This window comes from Rattus norvegicus, chromosome 1 (genome assembly GCF_021556685.1).
Source record: "Rattus norvegicus strain SHRSP/BbbUtx chromosome 1, alternate assembly SHRSP_T2T, whole genome shotgun sequence".
Classification (NCBI taxonomy): Eukaryota; Metazoa; Chordata; class Mammalia; order Rodentia; family Muridae; genus Rattus; species Rattus norvegicus.
In genome coordinates this window covers 53,905,726-53,917,565 of record NC_141534.1, presented here as the reverse complement: position 1 = coordinate 53,917,565, position 11,840 = coordinate 53,905,726, and the positions used below count along the sequence as shown (strand labels likewise).

Genomic DNA, 11,840 nt, shown 5'->3' with positions numbered 1-11,840 from the left:
TTTTGAACATTTTGTGATTCAGTTATTGAAACTGATTTTTCCTTTAGTACCTAGAACTTGTTAGTACCTAGAACATGTTATAAATGATTGACACGTGATGGTTTTCCAATTTAACTTTAGGTATTAAAGGTCATATTCTTTGGTATGTTGTATATTTCGTTTTGAAAAGGGAGCACTAAAATGAAAAAAAAAAGGAGTTTGGAGAGGTATCTCAGGGATTAAGAGCACTTGCTGCTCTTACAGAGGATCAAGGATCTGTTCCCAGCATCTCCATGGTGGCTCACAACAGTTTGTAACTCCAGTTTCAAGGGATTCTGTGTCCTTTTCTGGCCTCCATGGTCACCAGGAATGCATGCAGCCCACTTAGATACATCCTAGCAAAATACTGATATGAATAAATATAAACCAATATTAAAAATTAAAAATCAATCAGATATATTTTGTAGCTGTAAAACCATGTTACCATACATAATTTTTAAAAATTGTCTGCCGTTATTGTGGCAGGTTATTTCTGCTGAGACCCCTCCCCTCCATGTCAGAGGTCAGCTTTCCCATGGTGTCTACACATGCATTTCCCCTGGGCATCCCTGAACTCTTCCTTTACTTGTAAGGACACAGTCGCAGAGGGATAGGACCCTACTTTTAATATCTCCTTTCATTGTTAAGTGTTTCCCGAGCCTTATCTTCAACACAGCCACATCCAAAGCATTATTGATCAGGAGTTGTCCCAAAGCACTATGGGTTAGGGCTTCAGCCTGGAATTCAGTTAATAAGAACAAAGTCAATCTCCAGTAACTCAACAGGATAAATAACCCAACATCTTATACATGTTTTATATATGAGATGGCATGGCACCTGGAATTTGATTTCTGTTAACCTGGATGTCCCATGCTCCCAAGATGTACTTGGGCAGTGCATTAACGAAATTATTAAACAGAAATGAAGAATGTTTCTTTTTAAATTGGATGATAGGTTAATTTTACGATTCCCTCCAATACTGTCATAACATTTATAGAAATGTTTAAATGTAAATTAGAAATTAAATTTAACTCGTGCCATGGAAGGATCTTATTCTTGGAATGTTTAAAGGTAGAGAGCGGGGTTTTCTCGTACTCATGCAATAAGCCTTATCCAGCGGCCTGTAGGGATCATTGTTTGAGCAGCAGTGATAACTTATTTAGTTTGCTTTCTTTTGACATTACTGAACTCACTCTCAGGCCTGAACACAGCCCTTCAGGTCTCACTGCAAAACGCTCTTTAGTCTGTGCTTCTGACTCAGTTTCCTCTCTTGCCATCCACCATGTGTTCCCCAAGCTCCTTGTTCCTGATACAGTCACTGTGTATAATAGAACGGAAAGCTCACCAGAGCTGTTTTTATGAGCTTGCTGACACAGGGAGCGCTTGCTTACACAGACTGAACTGTGTCTCCAGTCAGTGCGAATTGGAGACTCGTACTGTCTTCAAGACTTTCCTGCTCAGTAGCTCTCCATTTCCTGTGTGCGGATGCCAGTGAGAGGCTTGAGATTCTCTCTCTGGTCTCTAAACCCTTTTTTGTTTCTTTCTGTGTTTGTTTCTCTCTCTGGCTGGGTCTCATTGCATCTACCCGTCCGTCTTGCTTTCTTCTGTGCCTCAATCTGCCTTTCTGCCCCTCTGGTTCTATGGGCAAACCTTTTCCCCTTCTCATCTTCCCATACTGATTTCCTCCATAACTTGATTTAAACATAGTCACAAGCACAAAGCTTGTGAGCCAAAGAGCAGATGGGCTGACAGTTTCTGTATCATTGGCATGTTGGTTTGGCTTGTGAATCTGAAGTGCTCTTTTCCTTCCTATCATCCACCAGATGAGATGAGCTGCCTCTTGCCTGCAAGGGCCTGGCAAATACGGTCTTTGGTGAGAAGGACCCTGTTGATGTCGGCAGTGGAAAACCCTCATTCTTGCCTGGAAAGTTTGTATGGTTTTTGTGTGCTGAACTTTTCTCAAACCCTAGGATAGGAACATGAACAAGGGGCTACTGCATCCCGATGTGGTTCAGGCTCCATCCCTAACCTGCAGGCTTGCTTTCCATTGCCTTCAGACAGTCTCTGCCAGCAGCTTGGACAGGGCTGGGCATGTTGATAAAATTCAGATTGCAAAGCACAGTCCCAGATGGAAAGCAGGCGCTTGGCTTGGGAGAGCCGTTACTGTGATGTAAACACTGTCTCTCCAAGGTTCCCATTATTGCTTTGCGCCGTGACCGGTTTCTATTTCTCCAGTAGTAGCCTGAAAGATCCAGCTCGCCAAAAATGCCGTGTCCTAGAAAGATTAAGTCATGAAATGCCTCGTATTCAGAGGTGAGTTACTAGAATCGAAAACTTTAGAATAATAAAATAGTAAATAATAAAAAGAAATAGACTTTGATATAGTTATGAGGAATTCTTTTCACCCCTCAAAGTTTCCACTCACAGCCTGAAAAGTTAAGTCACTGTTACTTCCAGTAGTTTCTTTCCTTAAGTAGAGTGGCAAAACTGACACCCAGATTTCACCTTTTATCTCTAGCAAGACAGAAGTTATATCTTGTGGGTAGAAAGCTTATTTAAAATACAAGCATCTCAAAGGATACAATGACGTTTATTGAAATGACTTTTATGTTCATATTTTCCTATTTTCCTTTAAATAAAATGAGTCTGAAAATTCAGGGAAGTAGAGACATGCAGGAGAAAAGAAGCAAGTGTTTGGGCTGTCTCCTGAGGAACGTTTCACCTCGGAGTCAGGCAGTTACATATCATGTAATTGACTATATCGGTAATTGACTATAGGAAGAAAGATACATTTTTAATCGTGGTTCCAGAGGTTCCATGGTCACATGTGCATGTAACTGTGGGCCTGAAGTGGGGAAACTGTGGAAGCGAGTATGTGGAGGACCAGAGCTGTCTCACCATGGCAACTGGGCAGGAGAGACAGCCATCAGAATGACAAAGTCTCTCTGACGTCATACTTTTATGACTAAGCTCTTCCTACACAATTCCACCTCCTAAAATCCCCACTATATCAGATTAGTACCGTACTAGAGGATCAAACCTTCCACACATTGAGTTTGAGATAGGCTTGTCACTCAAAGCTCTACCAACTATCACAGTTCAGTGGAGGGTAGGAACCTTAACTGACTGCTGCCTACATAGCTCATGGTGTAAGAACTACCTTTTTTTCATTGGTTGCTTTTCTCCATTGATTCTAATGAAAAATAGGACATTAAGACTCTTGAAGGAAATATAGTATATATATATATATACATATATATATATATTTCCAAAATAAAAGAGGAAAACTTGCTCTCCTTTCCCTTCTATAACTCATATACATGCACACACACACACACACACACACACACACACACACACACACACACACCACACACACACGTGTGTGTGCTGGTCATCACTGCCTGGTGCGTTGACAGTTCTTTGTTATATTACTGTGTTGTCTCACACTGCACAATCTGGGAGTAGCTCTGCTCCAGTTGATTTGTGGGTCTCTCACTATTCCAGAAAGTGGAAAGTACCAAGGAATCTTCTACATTCTGTTGGAGGAAAGGGCTCATTGAGCTATAAGAGAGGCCACTGTGTAGGCCGAGTATCATTTTTCTGGGATTGGGGTTACATGACTGTTCCCTTATCAGATATTTTTGAATTCTGAGATCTTTACAGAAACATGATCCTTGGGTCTGGAACCCAGTTCTAAATGCAGTATTTATTTAAGTTTTGGATGGACCTTATATACATGGCCTAGAGATAATTTTATATAATATAAAATTATGATAATTTTAACTGCCAGTTAGACAGAATCTAGAATTACTTGGAAGAAGGGCCTCTGAGAATGTCTGTGAGGGATTATTTTAATTATGTTAGTTGATATGTGAAGATTTGCCCACTTTGGGTAGCACCATACCCTAGGCTTGGGGTCGTGTCCTGAATAACAACATAACCGGCATGAACGAATTGTCTTCTTTGGTTGTAGGTGCAAAGTAACAGCCTTTTCAAGCTCCTGGAGCTTCAACTTTATCCTATAACCAAAACTGGAATCTAGAATAATCTCTTTAAATTGACACTCTTTGAACTGTACTGTTGGTATTCTAACAACAGAGATTAGAATTGCCCCAAAGAATGACTTCTAAACAGTTCCATTACCCCTTGTCCTAATTACCATCCTTTATCCCCTACCTTTGGATGGTGGGCGTCTTAGTTAGGGGTTAACTGCTATGAACAGACACCATGACCAAGGCAACTCTTATAAAGACAACATTTAATTGGGGATAGCCCACAGGTTCAGAGGTTCAGTCCATTATCATCAAGGCGGGAACATGGTAGCATCCAGACAGGCATGGTGCAGGTGGAGCTGAGAGTTCTACATCTTCATCTGAAGGCTGCTAGGAGAATACTGACTTCCTGGCAGCTAGGACTAGGGTACTAAAGCCCACACCCACAGTGACACACCTACTCCACACTTCCTAATAATGCCACTCCCTGGCCCCAGGATATACAAACCATCACAGTGGGCTACAAGAGGGGTCAAAGCATTTGAGGATCCTTATTAAACTAGCTTTTAAAATAGCTAAGCCTACATCCATCAATCATCTATATTGCATGAATCTGATCTGTTTCTAATAAAAAGTAATGTTGTCATGTGACTAATTCACTTCTGAGTCTCATGTTCTTCCAGGCCAGGGTAACTGCAGCTCTACATAGGAGAATACACAGTAGCTATGGCTTGGCCTTCTCCCAACACATCATTGTTTTGTCGTTTTAGTTCTGGCACAGGCTAGAATAAGAACAGCCTTGGTATCCCCAATAATTACACTGCGAACATCTACTTCGTGTTGTCTCTTTTTCATCTGAGGAAAGCCTCTCCTCCATAATCCTGGCACATTATAGATGCTGATAATAAATAGCAATTTATGCCTGGCATCATGGAGAAGCAGTCACAGAGAGGCCTGTGATCTCCGTAGACCACAGCAGATAAAACAGGGCACTGCAATTAGCATCCAGTGTGAGCCCGAGAGAGGTGTAAAGAATGAAAAGGGGTATATGCATCTCTGTTATGGAAGGATTTTAAGAGAACTAAAGCAAAGGAGGATATTAAAGTGGCAAGATAATGATTCCTTTTATAAGTCTACCCGGATACTAGTGCCCATTGTAATCTGTGTAAAAACATTCATTTAACATCTAATGGGGCACAGAAGGATAATAATGTTAATTCAATATTTTAGCCCAGAAATCATTTCCAGAAGTTGTTATCACCATGAAACTCACCCTGGAAAGTTAGCCCCGTCAGCATTTGTGGGGGCAAGGCACCCCAGCTCATTAGAAGCAGCAGTTTGGTCCTCCCCTGGAACATGAAGTTCTTTGTGGAGGGATATGAGCATCTCTCTGTTGCTGAAGGAACACTGTCAAGACCATGTGTACTGTGAAGGAACTCTTTTGATGGTGAGGACCCGAGAAACAGTTGAAAGAGGACGGTGACACTGTTCTTGCTTTCTGTGGGGTCACTCTGAGGATATTTGGCTCCTTGGGAAGAAATCAGACAGAAGGTATGGATTTCTAAGACTATGAGTTTGTATCAATTTTTATCTTCATACAACCAAACGGAGACACAGGACGAGTGACAACCATGTCCTCTGTTAGCATAGCTTCCACCTCATCCCCATTCCCTTACCATCAGTAACCAGGATGGTGACTTTCTAGAACAATGGATAAATATTGGTCTGTTTATATTTCACATTATATATATGTGTGTGTGTGTGCATATATATATGTGCATATATGTACATATGCACATGTATACATCATTTTATTTAATCCTGTCAGTATTATTATTTTTTTAATTTTTTGGTGTGGTATATAATGTGGTTTTACTCATCTTCATTGATGAGTGCTCCGTTTTGTCCCATAATGTAAAACCGCATACTTCGTTTTAACAGGAGAAAATAGCAACTAAAGCCAAATTGAGGATGACCCTCAGTCTTCCTGCTTGAGGTATTCTGTTCGCGTGTACATTGTGTAGAAATTTTTACTTAACTCACTTTGACACTCGAATTGTCCCAGCAGTAATACTTTCGAATTGGTCCCTTTGCTGTCTGAGCACTGCCTTTCAGAGCGGCATGCTGGTGCTAGAACACTGCTGATGATCACTGCACCAGACCTGGCACCAGTTTTTGCCAAGGTTCGCGGTTCCTTTTAGCAGGAAAGGTTGTTAGATGGAGCTTCTATTCCCAAGAGACTCTGGCATCTCTCAGCCAAACACAATGGAGTCCACAATCTATGAACTTACAAATATGTCTGAGTGGACACATCCTTGTTTGCATTTATTGCCTTCTGTTCTTAGTTTGATGAAATATTCTCATTATAAATAGGCATTAATTTCTTCTAAATTTATCAATTTAATTATATCAAACTCCTTACTTAGTCCAGTGACTTAGAGAATAATGGTTCAATATTTTAAAATTATCTTTTTGAAGTCATTTTTATATATCATAATATACTTATTTTTAATATTTTTGAGAATTTATGTATCAATACTATATTTAAATTATTTCTAGTCTTCTTATCTTCTAATTCTTCCAGTTCTTCCTACTTTCTCTTAAATTCATGATTCATATATATGTGTATGTACATATGTGTATATATACACACATATATGTGTAGACACACACATATACATATATCCTTATGAATTAATTAGTATTGCTTATCTAGTAACGTGTTTATGACAGATCACTCCAGATTAGATAGCCTAACAGGGGCCTCCTCCCTGGAGAAGACTGATTCTTACTCTCTGAGCAGCCACTGATTGACTGTAGCTCTTCATGTAGAGGTGGGAACTTGTGAGATTGCTCCAACCTTGCCAGCAGTCAAATGGGGCTATCATTGTGTAGGCGTTGTTGTATTCATGGTCATGAATGACACTGGCCTTAGTTTCTTTGCTTGTAATATTGCTGTTACTAGTTTTTTTTTTTTTATTAAGTGCCTGATGTCCTTTGCTTTCCTGCAGAGTAGTTTGTATGACATTGCTATTTCTTTCTGTAAAAATCTGAAGAATTTATTGGTTCCATTCTTTGGATCAAAGTTTTTATTTTTGAAAAAAATTGTTATTTCAGGTTTGCTTATTTTTTATCATAATGATGCTAGTTAGAGTTTCTATTTTTATTTGAATATATCTCAGAGCATTTTTATTTGTAGCGCATTTTCTAATTTTGTCTGAGTCTTTAAACTTACTGGCTATTGCCAAATTAATAGCCAACTGGCATCAATACCTCAGCTTTCCAAGCTGTGATTTCAGTGGAGGCAAACAAGCACGTCAGTAGACTTTTAAACACAGAAGTGTAGATAATGAAAAGAAACTAGAAATTCTGATATAGTCCTTGTGATAGAAAGGATACAAGATGGGAAGGGTCTATTGTAGGAGGAAGCCATTCACTGGATTATGTACCAGTTAGTCATCTCTGGTTGAGGACTCTCCACAGCAGGAAGTGTGCATGAAAGCAGCCTTGTCAATTGCTTGGAGGTTAAAGGGTCCATTCTTATCCACTTAGCAAAGGCTTGAAGATGTAGAAGGGAAGATAAGAGGAGATCGCCCAACAGTATATTCACTGGCTACTTAGGTTTACTGATCTAGATATGACCCACTGTAAGCTGACACACATGTACATGAATGCACGTACATGAGTTCAGATACCTGTGGAAGCTAGAAGAGGGCATCGGTTCCTCTGGAACTGGAGTTAGCAGACAGCTGCACTATGAGTGTGGGGAACTCTGGTTCTCTGCAAGAGCACCACACAACTCTGACTGCTGAGCCATCTCTCCAGCTCTAAGAACAAGAACATTTCTAAATGGTTAGGCAGAATTCATTTTCCATACAACCCAATGTGGAACTTACAGGTTTGCGACAGGTAGACCAGTAGGCTGAGATAAGAGGAACTGCGTAAGCAGCAGAAGCATTCCTGCTATGTTTGGATGAGTGGGTAAAACCCTCTTACACTGACATTGCTATATTATCTAAAATATTATGATTCTAACAAAGTTTGAGCCATGTAATGGGATTAAAAATGCCACACCAGCATGAGAAAGAACAGTCAATAGAAGATGTCCTTGACAGGCTGAAATTGGTGAATGCAGAATGAATGACTTGGGAATTAAAGGAAAGCTCAATAATGTCATACTAATAAAGACTGTTGATACAGGTTACACACAATATGCATATACTATATACATGTACACATATATGCACATATACGTATATACACTATACATAGATAATTCAGAAAGAATACTTGACCAGTCATGCACTGCGCATATAGCCAAAACTGGCTTCTATTTATCACTACTGTCCCACTTAATAGACAGTGGTCCTATAGGCTGTGTGGTAACTGCTGTATATCTCTTACATAGTCATTCATACAGTCAGCATGTGTACTGTTGAAACATATACTTGTATAATGTGTCTGAAGACCATGGGTGAAATGGATGCTGGGATTAGAACTTATTTATTTATGCGTGTGCAATAAGCTTTTAACCACGGAGTCATCTCCCCCATCTCATACTGATGTCTAACTAGGTTGGTTGTAGAAACATGATAATGCTATGACAGAAATACAAGCCAGATTCACACCCACATTCACATCCAACTGTAGGGTCTATCAGTCATTCTGTGTCCTAGGAAATCGAGCCCCTGTGTTTTGCTACAGTAAGAAGAAATGCTTCCTGGACTCATATAGCTGTACTCTTGAACTTGCGACATTTAAAGGGCAATGACATGCTAGTGTGATTAATAAAAAAGAGAAAAGTTTTGTAGTATTCCACATGAGACCCTAGATTCTCCTTAGCATACCTTTTTAAATGACTAAACTTGACACCGTCGTTCGCAGAGATTGCACTATAGAATTGCTGTGGATTATAACAGCAGAACAAAGGCATTTCTACCTTTCAATAAGCAGGTCGTCATGTTTCTTTTCCCATGTAAGAGAAAAAGCTGCCAGAGTAGGTAAAGGGCATCTCTGAGGATGTGGTGGTCTGTAACAACTTTTGAATTACTTGCGGAGGTGAGATGTCGCAATGCAGAGGTAACTCTTATTTGGCAATTGCTTTTTCTCCTTGCATTTGAACACACAAATCCATCTCAGGGTTGATTCATTATAACGTGCTTTAATGAGGGGCATTGGTAACTGGAATCCATGAGTCCTGCAAGGTCTTTGGTACTGGTACAGGCCCACTGAAGCCAGGTCCCCAAAGTTGCTGTGACTGAGTGCACAGCTGTAAAATGTTCCGGCAAGAGACCCTGGCCTGAATAGGAACATTGGCAAAGAATAATTGATATCGGGAATCAGGATGTTACGGAAGTTTGACATACTATTACCCCAGGGAAAAAAGCCTATTTTTAGGAACAACAACAACAACAACAACAACAACAACAACAACAACAACAACAACAAAAACTTAAGGATTTAGACATTCAGTCATGTCTTATCCTGAGCTTTAGGTGGCTGATCTGCTTCTCTGTCAACACCGGACTCTGCCAACAGTAACCGCGCTGACCACTCTTAAGTAGGGTGGGCCTTCCTTCTAGTAGGCTGAAGCCTAAGATTCCCCTATGCCTTACAGCACCCTCCCTGAAATTAGGCAGGGTTGGTTGTACCATGTCCTGCCTAGGAGATAGCTCTTGGTCTGCAATGGTTCACTCTGAATTTTGGGAAAGGCTTCTTCTGTTCAGATCACTGAGATAAAGACTTTTGGCTGAACTAAACCGCCAGATGCCCTACCACTTCTTATGGTTTCTTTAAACTCTGCAGGATTGTAGAAACGGTCCATTTATGGAACTGTTTTCAATAGCTCTATGTGAGTGGATTTTACATCTCCTGCCAGGACCGTGATGCCCAAAGCAAAGAAATAGCAGGCGCCCTGGCAGCCAATCAATAGGATTTCACTACCCCTGTGGCACTGTCTAGTGTGGGGCCCTCAGCCTTAGTGAGCTGCAGGCTCCTGTGTGTGTGTGTGTGTGTGTGTGTGTGTGTGTGTGTGTGTGTGTGTGTGAGTGGGGGGGTAGTTTTGCTTACTTAAGCATATGGAAAGGATATTATATACTTGATAATCTAAAATTAAAAGTGGGAAAGATTGTGTGAATAGGGTCTTTGCTACTAGAGACAGCTTCTGGTGTTGGATGTCTGTGAAGATTAGTGAAGGCTGCCTAAGACTCTGATAAATAGAGAAATGAGGAGTTAAGCATATCACTACCGTGATGGTCAGAAATTCCACTATCTTGTGTCTTAGACGAAAGGAGAAGGGTGCCATGGATCAAAAGCATGTGCCCAGGACCATCTCCCCTAAAACACAACAATAAAAATGAAGGTCCCTTTCTCCTAACTCCTCTCCCCTCCCCCCACCTCTCTCCTCTCTGTTTCTCTCTGTCTATCTCTGTCTGTCTCTGTCTCTCTGTGTCTGTCTGTCTATCTGTCTGTCTGTCTGTCTCTCTCTCTCTCTCTCTCTCTCTCTCTCTCTCACACACACACACACACACACACACACACACACACACACACACACACATCACCTATAAATATGCCTAAAAACGTTCACATCTGTGTATCAGAAAACAAGCTACCTGTATACCTTGCTTATCACTGTGAAGTGCAGAGGGCTGGTGCCAACAGAGGAGACTTGCTGGCTTGGCAGGCACAGAGCAGACACCAGAGACCCACAGCCTTTCTGCTAACTGCTAAGGCATCAGCCAGTGCTTCGCCGAGGAGAGAGCTGCTATTTGCTGTGGCTTCCCTCACAAAGTGGGGAAACTAAATCAGTAGCTGTGAGCACAAAGTGGCAGAACACTTGAGTAAGAAAGAGATATGCAAGAGTAGACACAGAGTATACCCAGAGAACCCGTTATGGTTAGTGAACAGAGTGTGGGGAATCCTCCGGTGGGGCGCTATTTACGCGAACACAAGCTCGATTTGCATTTCCAAGTTTCAAGAATTCCCAGCAGGTCTGTTTCTTATATTTGAAATCTCAGGAGATGACAGAGATCTTGTTACCTACAAGCTCTCCCTCCCCTCCCCCAACACACACCACATGCATGCATCCATATGTGAACCCTAACACTCTCACATTCGTGTGCCAATCACAAAGGGGGCTACCTGTGCACTGCATTTGCCTGCTACAGTTGCATTCCTCTATCCATGACAGTCGTTCACTCTCCTCCATCGTCCTAGAATGGGACAATGGGTCTTGCTGCACATTAGAAAGCCAGTTGATGCAATAAATTTACACTGCAGGACAGTTCCTCGTGTGTACACAGGTGGCGTTGCAAGGTGTAACCCAACATTCTGTGGAAGAGACCATGGCAGCCACGGCAGCCTGAATGCTGGAGGCACAAAATGTGTCCTCTAACTCCCTCCCTTCCTCCTCAGTGACATACAAGGCAGAGACAATGCTGAATAGAGAAAGAGCAAGGGACTCTAGATTACTTGTGACTCTGGGGGGAGGAGGATTAAATTCCACACCAAATATGGTAGAAATACACTCTACCACGGAGGGAGAAAGGTGCTTTATATGAGACTTGAGGGAAGAAAAGGGTGGAGAGTCAGGCTCCTTCCCAAGGCATGGAGAGGGATTTGGAAGTCTAGAGGCAGGATGCCATGTCTAGTCACCAGAAAGGGAACAAGGGAGCAGGTAACTCAGCTTAGTAAAAGTCAGCAGGGGAAATTGTGGCGTATAAAGCAACACTCAATTCTCTAAGAAGCGTGGGGTGACTGTGCAGGGCTGCAATGGCAGATTACTGGGTACGATTCCTCTTCCTTGACTTTGGTAGGTGTGTGTGT

The 11,840-nt window shown here is 41.5% G+C and overlaps 1 long non-coding RNA gene across 1 annotated transcript; it reads right to left on the bottom strand.

The window, feature by feature from the left end:
• Window positions 1-413: 413 nt before the first annotated feature.
• LOC148006974 (uncharacterized) lies at window positions 414-11,435 on the bottom strand. The gene is made up of 3 exons (XR_015645404.1): window positions 11,157-11,435; window positions 5,287-5,541; window positions 414-2,293 (listed from the first exon to the last, which is right to left on the bottom strand). It is a non-coding gene; the product is annotated as an uncharacterized LOC148006974 (long non-coding RNA).
• Between the last annotated feature and the right edge of the window lie 405 nt (window positions 11,436-11,840).